Source organism: Ambystoma mexicanum, chromosome 4p, assembly GCF_040938575.1.
Source record: "Ambystoma mexicanum isolate Mex_15411 chromosome 4p, UKY_AmexF1_1, whole genome shotgun sequence".
Classification (NCBI taxonomy): domain Eukaryota; kingdom Metazoa; phylum Chordata; class Amphibia; order Caudata; family Ambystomatidae; genus Ambystoma; species Ambystoma mexicanum.
The window spans coordinates 179,384,334-179,402,473 of NC_090927.1; the positions used below are offsets into that span (position 1 = coordinate 179,384,334).

General features: G+C 44.1%; 1 protein-coding gene across 4 annotated transcripts in view; it reads left to right on the forward strand.

The window, feature by feature from the left end:
• The window catches only part of LOC138453113 (uncharacterized), a 547,753-nt gene that overhangs the window by 248,197 nt on the left and 281,416 nt on the right, over positions 1-18,140 (forward strand). For 3 of the 4 annotated variants that reach the window (XM_069605645.1, XM_069605643.1, XM_069605644.1), the window contains exon 2: positions 4,481-4,594. The exons of the other annotated variant lie outside the window; for it this stretch is intronic. The gene's annotated coding sequence lies outside the window, so the exon portion shown is untranslated. The remainder of the gene's footprint in view (positions 1-4,480; positions 4,595-18,140) is intronic. 4 annotated transcript variants of the gene reach the window in all.

The following is an 18,140-nucleotide window of genomic DNA, read 5'->3' on the forward strand; positions in this document are numbered from 1 at the left end:
GGTTCTGTCCCAAGCTAAATTCACATGTTACAAATTTCATTTGCAGCTGACTCACATGCCAGCAATTTACGGCCAGCCACATGCTGCAAGTGATCAAAGCTACTATAACCCGCCTGAAGGATCCTTCCTGCACCTACACATTGACTACATTGACATGATCAGTGTATGTCAAGGTTACAGATACGTGATTGTAGTTGTGTGCCCATTTTCAAGGTGGATCGAGGCCGGTCCATGCTCTCATGACGCCACTGTAGTTTAGCCAATCACTAATCGTCCCCTTGTAACAATTCTCTTGTAACAATTATTAGGGATGGCCCAAGCATACCACCCGACCCTTCCTCAACCACTAACAATCTTTCCTATATGTACCTATAATGACCTCACCACTCGGGGAGCAAACCCGAGATAGCGTTAGGTTTTGGGGCTAGTTTTCCCAGGTGACAAATATAGCCGCGTCATACAGCTAGAAAAAGGGCCTGCGAGCCCACGATGAGTGAGAGGTCTCCCGGATGCCTATGATCTGAGAGTTCATTCCGGCCTGTTTTATGCAATAAACGGCAGTAAACTCCTTGCTCTTGTGTGTGCCTCATACTCCTTTTGGGACGCAGGAGGAATTGGGGCCTCCCCAAATCTGGAGGTCGGCGGACTGCCCGGCCGACCCCCGGGAAATTACCCCGACAGAACGTCAGGAAGAATGTGCGTCTAGAGTCTTGTCAAGGACACTTATTTATAATGCATAGTGACATCATCAAAGTATATGGCTGGGCAGGCTTAACTAAACACGCCTCTAACAACTGGATCGGACAAGGGTGATAGTCTCCACCTCTCTCTCAGCTGGTTGGATTTCCAGAAAATGTCAGATTTATGATGTGAGTTTTACAATGTCCAAAACCTCCCACGATTACTTTACTTAAAATCCATGTTTGCCCTAAATGACACCTTTATACAGTGGAAACATCTAACACTTACATAAGCAGATTACATATTTTATGCAGCACATAGCAGATCAATCCTCCAGTTTGTGAGACCTTGTTTCGCCCTTCTATCAGTTTTTCAAGCTTTCCAATGGGATTTATATGACTCAAAATGTTATAACTTTATACATGGGTGTGGATGATCATAAGGGATGTATATACAAAACTTTGCATTTGCAACATGGATGCTTTTCTTGTAATCCGCAATAATTTGCCATTTCTATCCCCAAGGAGTCAGCGAATTCTACCATGTCTTCAATGAAAGCCCATAAAATCATATTTAAACTATAACATTTTCGCATTTTTACAAAGTCTTGCTGCAGAGATAAAAGTCTTTAAAGTTCATTTATGAAGTAGTCTTTGGAAGCAATTGGCAGTCCTTTGTCTATCACTGGACCATTTTTTTCTTTCTACAGCTGCCACCAACTGTCACTTCCTCCAGAGTAAGATGGGGGTTACAGCTTGATTGAAGGTTAATTGCCCCCCCTCCCGTCTTCACACTTCCTGGCTCTGGGAGCTCCATTATCGGTGGGTTCAGCCCAGCCTAAATTCTTCCCAACCTAGTAATTATCAGTGGGGTGTTAGTCTCTGCTAAGAGTTTGTGGTGTGGCTCCCTTCCTTGGGGGAAGCTTCAACTCTGCCAACCAGAATAACCTGTTTTTGAGAGCTTGCAAATCCAGCCAAGGCGGTTTAAAACCTTTATTTTCTAATATTTGGTCCTGAATTAAAACAAGCCTGTGGAATAAAATATCCCATGTATGTATTTTCACCAGCCACAAACACCTTCACATTGCTAGGTAATGGCAGGCTCTCATTCAACAGTTTACTTTTTTCAAACAGGCATTTTTCTCCTTTCGTTTTGCAAAGCCCATTTTTTACACATGGTGCACAGCTGGCATTTCCTTTTACATTCGTTTGTGCATCTCCATCAGATTCCCACTCTTTCCAACAGCCATGGTTATTTTCCTGAGTGCAGGGGTTTTGTCTGAAGCACAACTGACATGGCTCAGATAGCTGGAGTCTCTTTTGAACTACTGAGCTTTGATACATTTGTAAAGAAATGAACGTGTTTTCCCGTGCGGGAAAAGTGAAGCTCCTTGTTGATTTTTCTCAAAGCTGGTTTGACATGGCCTGTCATTCAGAAATCATGCCTGGTTTTGCTGAAGCACAATGAGATATCCTGGGCATGGCAGGGCCTTATTGATTACAGTGGTGTAAAGAAGAACAGATGGAATTAGCGCCAAAGCAGCATTTTTAAAGGTGAAAAAGTTTCCTTTTCAATAGGGATTTTGGGGTTTCCAACAAAGCAGTGCTGCCTTTTCACTTTCTTCCTTTTGTATATGTCAGAACACACTAGCACGCTCTTTCAGTGTGTCCCCTTGTTCCATCCTGCCCAATGTATGGTTGGCAAGAAGGTGCATCCATCTTGTTGCTGCTGCAAAATGCAGTTTTGAGGCCATGGTGCTCACAGGAACCAGCGCAGCCAATTTGCTGTTTCTGCGCAAATGCAGCTTGGTGATGTGGGGAAATACTGTTGAGTGGGTCAATATATCCCACATATAGAAAGTATAAACCAAGCTGAGAGTGCTGTGTATAGGGTGAACTGGAGACTTCCAGCCCTTTAAGATGAGTAGCAATACCCTGGAGATTGATGGAGATGCAGATTTTAATCAAACATCAATAATTCAGACGACAAAAATAGCTTGGCAAAAAGTTCATCTGTTTTAATGTAAGTAAGTAAAACGGAGTACAACGAACATCAGCAATCGCTCGATAATCAACTCTCAATCATTTCATAAAAAATCTAGTTCTTTAACCCATAATTGGTCAAAGCTGACGTGTTGACCTGCGTCATTACCAACGTCATCCTACGTGGCAAACTTCTAAAACCTATCGGGAAGCGGGATTGGCTCTAAGTGAACTACTAAGTATAGGTATAATATCTGTATAGAGTAACAGAGAGCAAAAATTGGATAGTCAACAGCAGGTGTGACAACTAAGCCCTCCCTTCAAAATGGCCACTATGATTGTCACTAAATGTACGACATCCCATTGGCTGCACAAACTATAGGACCCCAACTACGGGGTCCTCTACAATTGGTTGGCTTCTAACCCCCATCAATAACTTTCCACCTACGTGAGCAGCATGTAGACTCAACAACCAGGTGTGGTGAGCTTGTCTTGGTACCAGCTTCCCACCAATTAAAAAGTACACTCTTTCACCACCTCAATCAGTGTCAATTAGTGTTTTTGTAGTTGGCCTCGAGTCTGTACTGTTCTCTGGGATTTCTTAAGGAGTATGGGTACTGTCTGGCTTCCGTGCGTGGGTGTGATCTCCTCATGCGTCTAACTTTCTTCCATCATGTGACTGGACACCACGAATTGAGCCTTTTCTGTGTTTTTGATTTTATTCCTCATTAGTCCTCTGACGTCTTTTGTTTTCACTTGACCTTCTTGAACATGAGCTTCTGTTCCTTCACGTTAATTGTATCTAATGTCAGCCAATTTAGTTCTGATAAGACCTTGGCTCTTTGGCTCATTCAACTCTTTAGCTGAAATATATTCTGTTTAATTCAATTGCTTTTGTAACTGTGACACTGAATTTGAGGCCTTCCTCGTTGTTCAAGACTGCTATATACATAGTCGAACCTTCATTCTTTATTCAATCCATAGTATCTTTGAGCTATATATGTATATGTTGGTGCTTGCCGCGATCTATTTACTATAACCATTTGGCTAGCTTGTGATTGCTTTGCTGCTTGCGTTTCATTGCATCTGCACATGTTTAAACTAAGTATCTTCATCATGCTTATGGCATAAATCTCTTTATCTTGATCTCAACATTTCACTTATCCTTAGTACTTCTTCATTCTTCATAAATCGTCTGCCTCTCTAGTCTTGTTATCTTCTATATATGGAATCGATTCAGTTTTGTATGATGTCCCCATTCATCCAGGTCATTCAGTTTCTTTGTTTCATCAGGAATCGCATTCAAATGGCCATCATATTTTCTTGGATGTAGGAATGGTTTCCTTAATGGATACTTCACTTCCCATATTCTCTTAGGTATAGGTATTCTTGTGGGTACTGCACAGAGTCATTGCTCTTCTTCTTGCCTTTTCATTGGTGTAGTATATGCCACATACTTTGGTCCATACTTCTCAGGCAATGTAGGCAGGTAGGTGGAGTAGGGGTCCTTGGCTCCTCCTGTACAAGGGGACGCACCCACAGATAACAGGTAGGGTGCAGGGGTTGCAGAGATTGCTGGGTTGGGTAGGAGGAGCGGAGGAGGAGGAGCTCTGGATGGGGAGAAGTGGGTTTGAGTAGAGCGATCAGTAAAATGTTCTTTGAAGCGTAGTGTCTTCACGTTCTTACTGGAGTGTAGAATGAAGGATAGTCTGCCATTGCGACTTGTATTAAATATTGTAAAAGATGTTCAGATGATCACATGATGGACTTTGCTCTCCTGCATGACGTGTTAAAGCACCTTTCTGTTTCCTTCGCAGGGGAGGAGTGGCTCCAGAGAAGCAGAGCCACCAGTCGGAGAGCAGGGTTCTCAAGAATACATTGCAGAGCTAAAGCAAGGTGAAACAAAAGGTGGTGTGGACTCAACAACAACAGTAAGTGAGAAAACACTTACAGATTGTGAGGTATCATCTACTGTAAAGATGACAGCATGGTCTTTATATCAGTAGATAAAACCGGCGTTCTTAGCATTGTGATTGGCCCCGATCCACAAGCATGTTGCTAATTAGGCAATAACATATGCTGTGGTGAGCTGTAAAGGAGTGTAAAGGATTGAATGTGCTTGCCAGCTGAGGTTGATAGGCCTGAGTGAAGCAAGGGCCTTTATTAATGTTAACAAGGTTTGTGGCACTGTTGCGAGCCATTATAGCCCGCCGTTGTGGATATTATCACCAGTTACGTCCACATCCTGTCCAACCCAGACCAAACATGGATACTAGACATTTTTTATGTGTAATGTGACTATTCCTTAAAAGTGCAGTGGATTCTTATCGTAGTTTCTATTTCAGCCCCTTTCTGTGGCATCAGGCCGCTCTCGCTGGGCCTCTTTCTATGTCCAGTGCAGGAGAGGCCCAGCGAGAGCGGCCTGATGCCACAGAAAGGGGCTGAAATAGAAACTACGATAAGAATCCACTGCACCAATCAAAACCAGATACGTTTATTTTTAAACCCAAAGGGGGGAGCGGAGATTGAAAGGGAGTTGTGGGGAAGGCAAGCTACAGCGATCTTAGAACACTAGAACATATCAACTTTCTGATTGCCCGAACCACACCAGCAGGGTGCTTTATTGTGCTCAACCAGGATAAAGACAAGGCATTCACTGGGCCATTCCCCAGCACCCCTGGAGGCAAGCAGAGGAGCACTCCATGACTGGGTGTGTGAGATGGAAAGCCACTCTCATCTTGAAATATGTTTCAACATCAAGATCAAAGTGTAGATCTTTTCTGCAAAGGGCTGTCACACCCGGGACATAGTTCTATGTCATTCCAACTCCTGGTTTTCATTGTGGATTTTGGCATAAAAATCTACCTTTTTGAAAGATTTGGGGTGTCCCCCCCTGTCCACTCCTTCCCAGTTGTTTACTACTTATTCTCCACACCCCATACACCTTATATGACCCCAGCATTTTTAATGAGGTTTTTCAGCCAAAAATCGGTGAAAGAAACCCAGGCGGTGAATGAACGTCGTAACCAGGAACACACTCTTCTCCAAGCTGGCTGAGGCTCTCTTTCTTCACATGATTTGATTACAACAATAAAAGACGCTTGGTGTGTGTTTTGGTCTCATAATCCTCCATTTGCAATGAATGGGTTTTGCGCTCTTTCTTTCTCTTTGCTTTAACTCTGTCACTAATGCACACTTAATGTATGTACAGCAACCGAATATGGCAGTTATTTAGCTAGATGTAATCATTTATATTGTCTTTCCTCTTCCATCAATACCATACCCAGAACCTTGTTGTGTAATCATATTCCAATAGTTCAACAAATCTTACATGCAATTAAAAAAAGGAAAGCTTTATCTTTCTTATGAGACTTGGGAGGATAGCTCAGGGGCAACGTGCTCGCCTTGGCAGCAAGACGACACAGAGCAACACAGGTTCGATCCCCAGGTCCGTGCTTAGAAACCAGTCCACGCTCAGAAACCTCAGGGTATTAAGCGTGTTATAAATAAACTATCATATTATGGGAGAGTGGGCCATGCATAAGACATTTTTTTAAAAAGGATACATAAATATTTCTTTTCCGGGTAGTTAATCATCTGGTCCGTCTTTACAAATTTAACGACTTGTAATTGAGTGCCTCTCGGACAGACCAAATTATGTCTGTCTCACTTCCTAATGCTGATGTAATGTAACTAAATGTATAAAGCGCAACTTAGACCCTCAGGCATCTAGGCGCTAATGCTGACTGATGGCGCCTGATTGGCTGAGTCAGACCGGAAGCCCGGGCCCGTTGTTACACCGCACCTCCCGCCCTCTATTATTATCATATGATTACTCCAGAATTAGCACTTCTTGTGCCATCAGTGCAGTGTGCAGGGCTGCACTGAGGTCAGGTGCTAATGTGTTGTCTGATATCTCCATGCACGGATATAGAACTTCTCTGCAGATACAGCGGCTCAAAGAACACTGTGCTTGCGTGCACATTGTTATCTCGTTTGAGAAAAGAAGACCGCTCTGAAGAAGACATTAATCTAGGGGTACAATCATCCCACAATATTTACCCCACCCCCTTGCAACATCCTCCTGTACAAATCCCTGTCACCCCAACCTATCATTTGCCCTTATCCTCTGGGTGACTGACACAACCCACCCAGGAAGTATATTTTTTCTCAAAGTACATTTTTTAAATTAAATCAGCATCAAAAAAGCCGCTGCAACGCATGTGCGTGGCTGCACACCAGTAGGTACATTGCAATAGGCCTTATGCATTCCACATTCAAACAAATGCAACAGGGTCTTAGAGCAGCTGTCAATGGTGTTTGTGTAATTGCTTTTTTTGAGTCGACCACATCGTGCACACACCTCAACACTCTATCGGCCCGCATCGTCGTACACAGCCTTTCAAGACGCGGTCCATCTTTTCAGCAGAAGGCAGCTCCTTGCAAATCAGTGGAAATAGGAGCACTCGCCTGCCACAGGCACGTGACCCTGAACCTTTTCCCTGTGACACACGTAGTGCTTTACTGGAAGTAATCAGCCTTTCCTCTCTGCTGACTCGAGCTGTTCCTTCCCCTCCTCCAATCCCACTGCACAGAAGGCAACTACTGCATACACTGGAATGTACCAAGCTGGACTTTGTTCTTATTTCTGCATTACCACATTTGCTAACAGATATGGGATGCGCTTATTACTTGTATTTATTGGGATGGCTAGCAGGATACCAAAGATGAGGGACATGACATGACATGACGTAATGGTACGGGCATTCAATGGGTGGGGGGCATACAGTCCATCCACATATTAATCACCGCCCCTTTGCACTCCACAACCACATGAAGCACATTCCTAATGTGACTTATTATCCTTGCACATATTTCTGGGGTCAGGACCTTCCCAAAAATTAACCTTGAGGTACCCCAACTCACAGGGATTATGTCAGGAGATTCTGGGGGAGTTTCAACCCGAGTGAGCCCCATTTTCCCCTATAAAGGCAACTACAGATGAGTGCTTAGGAATAGCCGGTCACATTCCGACCATGCCGGCATTTGGTACTTACCTTTACCAGCACTCGGTCCTGCGGCATTGGTGTAAATCCCCATTCATGGAGTCTGACAGGACTCCATGAGGGGATTTTCCGTCATCACGGCCACTGGCAATGTCTGTGGTGGTAATGAGGGCTTTCTTGGCCGGTAGGGCACCTGGGTTACCTCCAGCATTTAGCAGGAGGTAACCCAGGGGCCCCACCGGCAAACCAGTAGTCAGGCGGTCCTGTAAAGTGCCAGTATCCACAGATACCGGCACCCATGGATATCAGCACTCTTTTAACGGACCAACCCACTCGGAATGAGGCCGAGTATCCTGTCCAATGCAGGATTTCCATGTGGTACTTTGGGAATGTATGCCTCGCTTATGGCTACACCCTCTGCATACGTGTGTTCTCTTTATAGAACGCTGTGACCTCAAAATAAATTAGGGCTCCCTGGACATACGCTTTGATTGGATGCTTTGGACTGGCCTGTCCCTGATGGCTATCCTGTTGAACCATTATAGGGTGATGTCTCACCCACTAACAGGACATCCACACAGTATGCTCACATCTCCATATGGACGTGAGCCCCCTCCTTTCTTCTCTGACATCACAGACCATAGCCAGCTGAATCCTAATAAGGCCTGGTTAGAATTGAAGAATTGAACACTGTCCAGATTACCATCGAAACATAATGCATTGGGGGATGGAAGACCAAGGAGTCAGGGTGGGTCATTGTTACAATGAAAGAACTGAACAATGCCCTGTTTATCATGCAAGCATAAAACACGTGGGCAGCCCAAGCAGTCCTAACTATGCATGACTATAATGAAAGAAATAAGGATTGTTCTGGTTACCACCTTTATATAATGTGTGTGGGGGGGAGGGGTTGGAGCCCGAATAAGGTCTGGTTATACAACTCATAGTTGCCACCCAAGCATAATGCCCTGTGGGGAGGGAAGACTGCAGAGTCAGAATAAGGCATGGTGAGAATGAAGGCAACCAGCACTGCCCTGAGTACCACCCAAACATAATGCATAATGATGGACTGGAGACCAGTGAATCAAGTTAAGGCATGGTAATAATACAATAAATTAACACAGTACTGAATATCACCCACATGTAACTGAACATGCAGTTCTATACATGCTTAGAGTTTCAAAGGCATGTCCAAGTCTGCAATTTAATGGTTTTATCGGGTACCACACAAAGTATACCTATCAAGGCTTAAGGCCTTTATCATGTCCTTTTACAGGGACTTCATTTCACCAACATGCCAGGGGTAGCGGAAGTGACTTCACATGACCCATGGCCCCTGATGACATCACAGTGATGTCATTTGACCCCACCCTGAAGTCATATCGTGGGAAGCGATGGAACACGACCTTTCACCCATTGACAAAACAGGAAGTGGCATCACATAGCATTGTACACTACGAAAAATATGGTTACGATATCACTTTAATGTGATGTACATTTCATACAAGAATGGATCGCCATATGTATCGTTAAGATTAGTGTGTATAGGCCCATATTACCAAATTACTGTAAATGCAATCAGACGTCCATGACCAAATGATAATGATGTGTTATTATATAGCACTTAAGCGCTTTATATAGAAAAATTATACTCCCAACATCACCCAACCTGTTTTGGTACTCATTTATTGACCTCAGAAGGATGAAAGGCTGAGTTGAGGCATTTAACAACAGACTAAATCAGTGACCTAATCAGTGACTCACCCCCTGAAGTGTGCCTAAAATAAACCTTTAATGAGTCTAGCAATTATTGTATAGAATTCCAGAAAGACACATTATTTGGTATTCCTATTCTTTCTTATTTAAGGTCAGTGCTGAAAGTGCTAGACTTGTGGCACTCCTGTTCTTACTTTTCTTCTTTTTTTAATGACCCTGAACAAGAAAGCCACATGGTGCTGGCCACAGCCCAGGAGCTTGCATTACAAAACCTCTGGCGACCCCTAAATGACGTCCCTGGCCTTTTGGCATCTTTCATTCCAGAAAGACATAACCCTTGTGAAAAGGTGCAAACTACTTGCATGTGGCCAGAGAGGGCACTGGTCACTCTTCAGGCGCTTAACATCTCCATTTATTTTATTTTTTTACAGCAGTGTGCCCTTCCACAGCAACAACCCAAACCCAACATTGAAATTGGGAGATGAGACTTTTTTTGTGTGCAAATTAAACTTTGACTACATATTGCTATTTGTAACAAAACCAAATTCACTGTAGCCGTATGGAAAGGGCATCTGTATAGCAGCTTACTGTTATTTATTTAATTGTTTTTTATAATGCGCCCAATCCCATACTTGAGTTTGGTTTGTAGGTGCGGATCCGGGATTCGTACCTCTGTTGCTATCCGTGGTCTTGCTTCCAGGACCAGTGCTATCCTCCTCCATAAATGGAAGGGTCAACTGTGGACTGGGAACTAAGAAGGGGAGTTGGATATCCAGGGCCTCGCGAGAGCACTGCTACACCGGGCATATCAGGCTGGGACAGGTGCCTTTCAGCCCCAGAATAGATGAGTAGTAACACATGAGATGATAAGTTATTTATAGCGTGCTAAATACCCAGAGGTTTCTAAGTGCGGACCCCGGGATCGAACCGGTGTGGCTCCATGTCGTCTTGCTACCAAAGCGAGCACGTTTCCGCTGAGCTATCCTCCCATACATCCTCATACGCCACAATGCCGACCACATGTTTATGTTTAATTTGTCAGCCGGTCAAGAAAACAATAAAACTAAAACTCGATAATATAATATTCACACCGATGAGTAGCTGTATGAAAAAGGTTCAAATTCCGTAGCATAGCTAAAAAGTGTGACTGTGGCCTGAAAACTAAAACGAGGAATTTAATGTCATGTGATTTTAACCTGTGCCACAGTACCAACAAGTGTTGAAAGATAGGGGACACCATACTTCGGGCTTCCAGGCCCAAAGGTATCTTGCAGCTCGCATTGATGAGCAGTAATACATCTTCACACTTCACATCATCAACAGTATTTTTCGATTCAGTTTCGTATGATGTCACCATTCATCCAGGTCATTCAGTTTCTTTGTTTCATCAGGAATCGCATTCAAATGGCCATCATATGGAAAGGGGTAAACCAATACAACACAAAATACAATAAAAAAACAGACTGCCAATTCAAAAAGGCCTTGGCGGAGGTGGTATGAGAACCCAGCGCTGACAAACTGCAACTCGTATGCCCGTGCCCTAACCACTTCACACTCCAACATCATGCATGCGAAGCCCATAGAAGCGCAGCTAAGCCTTATCGCAGCCCCGTGTATCTAGTGACACACCATCGATGGGGGTTGACATGTGCACTCGGTTACTTTACAAGACCATGGGTCTCCTCAAAGGCTAAACAGGGCGTCACACAAAGTCAAACGCTTCAAATCTTGATACGGACTGAACTCAGATTTAATTAATTTATTTTAATTTTTATAACGCGCCACACACCCGTAGGTCTCAGGGTACACACAAAAAAATACAAAGCTGGATTATAAGAGGGACCAGAGAAAAGGGTCAATTTATGCAAGGTTGAAGAGATATAAAAGTGTATTAGCCCTGCAGTTGGGCAAACTAAATTGTGGATCACCTGCTGTGGCTCAACCACACCCTGTGAGGGAGCATGCACCAGATGAATGATGGATCCTTTCCTCCCAGTGGCTGCTCAATGCACCAGATGAATGATGGATCCTTTCCTCCCACTGGCTGGTCAAGGCACCAGATGAATGACAGATCCTTTCCTCCCAGTGCCTGCTGAATGCACCAGATAAATGACGGATCCTTTCCTCCCAGTGCCTGCTGAATGTACCAGATGAATGACGGATCCTTCCTCCCAGTGCCTGCTGAATGCACCAGATGAATGACGGATCCTTTCCTCCCAGTGCCTGCTGAATGCACCAGATGAATGACAGATCCTTTCCTCCCAGTGCCTGCTCATTGCACCAGATGAATGATGGATCCTTTCCTCCCAGTGCCTGCACCAGATGAATGATGGATCCTTTCCTCCCAGTGGCTGCACCAAATGAATGATGGAACCTTTCCTCCCAGTGCCTGCACCAGATGAATGACGGATCCTTTCCTCCCAGTGCCTGCTCATTGCACCAGATGAATGATGGATCCTTTCCTCTCAGTGCCTGCACCAGATGAATGACGGATCCTTTCCTCCCAGTGCCAGCTCAATGGACCAGATGAATGAGGGAGCCTTTCCTCCCATGCGTGCTCAATTGTCGCATATGACAAGGTACACGGCAGGGGCAGCCCTGATTCCATGATGCCCTTCCACCTGCAATCCACAGTGTGATAGCTGAGCCCACATCTCCTGGCCCCACACACTCTATGTGGCCGCCATTCTGACAAGCCCTTCCTTTTGTTACCACCAACTCCTTTCTTCCTCAAACCACCTCCTGTTGTTACCAACTCCTCTTTGTTCCCCTAATCCCTCCTGTAGTTACCTCATCCTCTTTATTTTCTCCAACATCCTCCTTTTGTTACTTAGGTGTGTTTTTCTCCTGTTTTACAAATTTTGCATTGTGAAACCTAGGCCTTTCCCCCTCTATTCTCGAAACAATTGCACTGTGAAAGTATTTAAAATTACATTCAGCAAATGGCGCTGCAGCCCTTGAAGCCCTTGAAGCCCACGCGCACATGGCAACCATGCTCAACCCGTGTTTTGCGGCATTAGCTCTTCCTTCTCTTTCCACTCCAGCTGTTTTAGGACTGCTACAAGCAAGAGTAGGACTTTGAGTAATGGGAATTAGCGATGAGTAACTTGGGAAGGTTCGAGTCCTAGGATAGCAGGACTGGAGCAAGGTCTCAGACCAATGATGAGTAGTATGAACAGTTTGTACAAAGTAGCCGGACTTTGACAAGTTTAGCATTGCTGATTGTTATATGTTTATATGAACATATGCTTGAATACACTTTGATTGAATTCTGGTACACCCCACTCCAATGTGCAGCCCTTCACCTGACTGATCCTAGCACAGGCATGTATGAGTCCCTCCCCCTCCTTTATTTAATGCCCCCCATCTTCCTTGCCCTCTCCCGTGTGGTCTAATCATCAGGTCATGGGATTCAGTAAAGCCTCACCTCCAAAAGTTTTCATCGGTCACTCCTTACAACATGTATTCTTCCTAGTCTGGCTCCTTTATTGCTTGCAGATATATGTGAACCCCTCATGGTTCCATATTATTCCATCTCCAGGTTTTTTTTCGTTGAGGTTTTTGCAGCCAATTTTTTAAATTCTTTTTATTTATTTGGGGGGGTCCCCTCCAATCCCCTTCCCAGTTTTTTACTACCTATTCCCCATAACCCCTAACCCTTATATCCCATTACCCACCCCCTCCAATGATTTTTTTCTCCAAGAAGCCTGGCGCCCTGCCGATGAATGAACGGCATACCCCCCTCACCACAGCAGTCCCACGTTGATGTGTGCCACCTTTGGTGTTTTTTCAGAACCTGAAGCCGCTTGCGAAGGGGATCACACCTGGTGGCCTAATGAAACCTGGAGTTTTCCTATGCAACACTTGCTCTGTGCAGAACATAATGCTACCAGCACTTGCTGCAGCGCTATTGGCACTTCCGGTGACATACATCCAGGCTCATCTGGTTAGGAGGCGCCTGCATTCAATTTGGGAATGATAGTGCTGTATCCGGCCCGCAAATGATGCTGAGGTAGCAGCATCCAAAACCCCATATTAGCAAGGATCTGCGTGAAGTTTCCGAATGGAAAAGCCTGAGTCCCAAAAGTCAGTTTTTTTTCATTTCTTTTCTATTTGTTTGCATATATATATATATATATATATATATATATATATATATATATATATAATGTGGGGGGAGACCCCCCCCTAGCTCCCCACCTTACCCCTATACATTTTTATTAACTTTACCATATATATATATATGTATATATATATATATATATATATACACAAACAAATAGGGGTCAGACTTTTGGGCTTCATACTTTTTGCCCTCAGTCACTTTGTCCTATTCCTGTTAGCAATGCCTGGTCTGGCAGCTTCAGGCGGCTACACATCCGGGACCTTCGACTCCAGCAAATGCCAAGGAGAGGGCAGCAGCAGCAGGCACATCTGCTGGAGCAGTCCTGCAGTCACAGGCGATCAGCCCACTCTCGAGCAAATAGGCAGGAAACATCTGAATACACACAGGAAATTAAAGACCAGTTGCACAGCAAGTACCGTCCTGTGTTTTCATGGGAAAAAGGAACGTCCTTGCGTGAATTATCTAGTAAGAGGGTACGATGCCCTGAAAGACATTTAATTTGTCTTAATTGGCATCGCCATTTGCTGAATATGCTTCCGATGCATCTAGAAAGCCAGCTTCGGGCAGGTCATTGGACAGCCATCTGCATTGGGTTCATGTGCACATTCCTCACAAGCAGACGGGCGGTCTACATGACCTTCAGTCAACCCAACCTTCAAGAACAAGGAGGAACAGACTATATTCCCCACGTCTTCACATGCCTCACAAACCTACTGTAAGGAGACACTACTTTGCTGAAACAAATAATACAACTGACCCTTACACCGTTTAGGGGAATATGAAATATATGTTTTTAAAGAAAATAGTACCCTGTGGGGGCATGTATTCGGCATCCAAACCAATGGGGAGGCTCAGAGTGGAGCCTTCTCAGGGCTGGCGGCGGCCATATTCGCAACAAGTTAAGTGCCCCCCCAGCACTCCCTTTGCCTCAGATTTCTCTCGCGCTTCCTCCCTCTTATCTTACCTTCTTCATTCTGGTCCTAATCGGTAGCAGATTTGCCGGAAACAGTATTATTTCTGGGGTGTCCGCTCCCAATCTGCGACACACCACCATGGAAAGAGAGATGGGACTGGACTGCCCTTCTCCCGTTTCGTGGTGGCCATGTTTTTTCTTTTCGAGATACCACAATGGGCCAGGGTCCTAATAGCAACAAGCCTCTAGCTGGGGGGGACATTACCACTTCAGGTAATGCTCTGGGGCCTGCAACTATGGGTCCCGGGGCATTACCTGAAGTGATAATGCGCCACTAGCTCAGAGCTTATAGCTTAAATAGGAGTAAAGAATTAGTGATCAAAGTGTGTTGTGTATTTTAGCGTGCATCTATTACCACAGCGCATGGTGTTCACGGGAACGTACTGCCAAAAGTCAATGGATATGGATGAAACATACAGTCCATCAACATGCGCTTCAAAATTGTCTCAAGCGCATGCATCTATCTGGTCACCCAGCTCTGCTGGCCAGTAAATGCCTTCTACACTGTTGTTTGAGTGTGGATGTATACTGCATTTGATTATATGCAGCTAGTGGATTCTTTGGCATTAAAATAAATAGCTTTAAGGACTCCTCAAATCTTCTAGATTAAGATCAATGATGGTTACAGATGATTTGGTTAATGATTTTTTTTATTATGAGAGAAGTGCTCATAGGAACTGGTGTAGGTGACTAACACCAACTGGCATGTTTCTTGTCTGTAGTGATTCTATGATACAATACACTTTCATGGGATAACATTTTCAGTCGGTTAATCTGGAGCAACAATGCTGGCAAACTGGAAGGGCTTCAAGAGAATGTCTTAACATTGATGCAATACTGTAGCTTCCTGGTTTCTGGCCTTCGGTGATACTACCCACACATGTATACAGTCTTGTGCTCATAACTCCTTTGGAAATCATGTGGTAGAATGCATCCTGGGAACTGTGTTGTTCTGGTTGACTGTGATTGAACAGACTGTGTGCCTTTCCTGCTGGTATGTGTAGCCAAGTCTCCTACCCAGGCGCACCGGGTCACGTGCATTATTTCCCTCTTCTTTTCCCTTCTGCTCCGACCATGATAAGCGGCACCGTGAATTCTCCCATTGTGTTTTTGTTTGCCGTCCATTATAGTTTTAATCTGCTGTATTACAGAACCGTTGTGTAAATGTTGGTGAAGTGGTGATTTTTTTCTTGGTGTAGTTCTATATTGTAATTAGCCCTGTTAGTGGTTGTTCAGAACGTAAACGTATACAATGTTGTGAATGGTAGTCCACAATATTTGCGACAATTGCGCACTACCCCACAATTCATATTCAACGTATGGAAGGGAAGCTGTGTGTTTATTAGGGAAGTAATAGGTACCCTACACTGCACATAGATTGTAAATGTATGCATTCATTTTAGTACCACTGTTGTTTGAGCTTACTATTTAAATGGGTCTCTGTGGTCCCAGTTATGTTTAATTTCTCTTTATTTTCTTGTAATTCGCATTGGTTGTTTTAGAGCGTGCCCAACCGCTAAAGACCATTAAATATTTGTTTAATAGTTTATATTTTTAGATCATTCTAACATGGCTGACACCTAGCTCACGAGCATCCATATTTGATTGGACGCAGCCGGTCAGATGGTTTGCCTCTGACTCATGTACAGGCAGACAGCATGTCCTCTCTAGTGTTTTGATGTTTATCAGGAAAGTAATGCCCTGGATATTCAGGTCTGGGTGTTTTTCTTTTAGTCACAATGTGTATTTTAGCTCTCATTTTTATTTAATTTATAGTTGATGACAGCCACTATATTGCATTGGGGTTGCCTTACACAAGTTATCCTTCTTTTCAGTTTTTTTTCTTTGCAGTCCTCCCTTTGGTTCCTGGAGTGTGCCTGGGCTTCACATTGTCCATTGATGGTTTCCTTTCTGTGAACATTTTTAGAAGATTCCAACATGTTGGACAAATCACTAGTCTGTGTTCCACTCTAATAGTCAGCTTTGCTGAGCTGCCTTATGCACTGTTGCTCTGCCTATCCACAAGTCAATCGGTGCATGGGCTCTACAGCTAGAGGAATGAAGGCTTGGTACACCTCTGCACACAGGTTGGGCACTGTGCCTTAATTTCTTATTTTTTTATTACTGTGCTGGTTTATTTAAATCTTACACATAAATCCATATGCCATGTCTTAATCATTTGACAAAGTTAGTCCCAGTTCCCAACTCTCTAAGACACTGGGGCTCATTATGGGTCTGGCGGTAACCCTGCTGGAAGCTGGAGGTAATTCCGACACCCTCCCGGTAACCAAACAGTGGTATTACAGGCACCAGTAATACCGGCAAAACCCCCATGGAGTCCTATGGGACTCCATGAATGGGAATGTACTACCAACCCAAACCGGCACTCGTGATCTGGCGGTAATACTGCCAGACTGAGTGCCGGACACGGTATTACCATTTACCTGGTGGTATTACTGGCAGGATGTCCTAAGAGCACTTGACTGCTTTTGATTCCACCTTTTCTTGTAAAATTCCAGAAGCCTCAGCTCCATCCTGTTACAGTTATTTTTGGAGTTATCCATTTGTGGGACCACTATTAGGTCGGCTTTCACCTTGGGGCTGCTCGGCAGTGGACATAATTAGGAGGAGGTGGGTGGCAGGGAGTGTGGGAGAGGTTCTCTATTTAGATCTGGCTGCCACCTTCCACACCATCTACCAGACCATCCTCCTGGGCTGACTTCACCATTTTGGTACTCCAAGGACTGCCTTAAAGTGGATTTGTTCCTTTTTGTCAACGAAGTCAGATTCTATATTCAGATTAACCCTTTAACATATTAAACTATTCAAGCCAAGAAATGATATCAAAAAGATTAAACTATTTTTCCACATATAGACACAATAGAATTTAAAAACTTTTTAAATCCTGTTTTCTGTAAAAGGTAATCTCAGGTCAAAAGGCGACCATAAATTAAGAAGGCAGCCAGAGCATACCCTGCCCCCACCACACAACCACACATCATGTTATCAATGACCTATTGGGCCTGTATCCTGCTGCATGTGACAATCCATATGATGTCAAACATGCTTAGAACATACCATCCTTTCTGCATTCCCATTTATGGTCCCCCTTAATGGTTCCACATGCACCCAAGTTACCACAAAACATTCCTTCCCCCTTTTCCTGCTGTACTAATGTTTATGGCATTTCACCCACTATCCCATCCTCTTACCTCCTCCCTACCCTATATCCTCTGCAGACTACTGTCTGGCTACCACTGGTTGGTGGCACAATACGCCAACCTCCAGAAAAGCCCTGCCCTTTGATACCACTAAACTGGTGATTTGGTGCAATATAAAAGCCTTGTAAGATTAAATAATATAGCTTAACAAAACTTAACATACTCCAAAGATTTGAACCGGCCAGTTATACACTAGACTCCCACCTCTCCAAAGGTGAGCCATAACAATTTAATACATCCCTTCGATCATACCATAATGTCAAGAATCGAATGAACATGGCATCGGCACAGTTTCTAACATTCTTCCCTAAGAAATGGGGTTTAACCACCTGCTCCTAAAATCTCTGAATTACTAACACAGGGGTAGACTCCTAAGAAAAAGTGGGGGGACTCATTAACATAACAATTGAATGAGGTATCACCAGAAATTAGCAT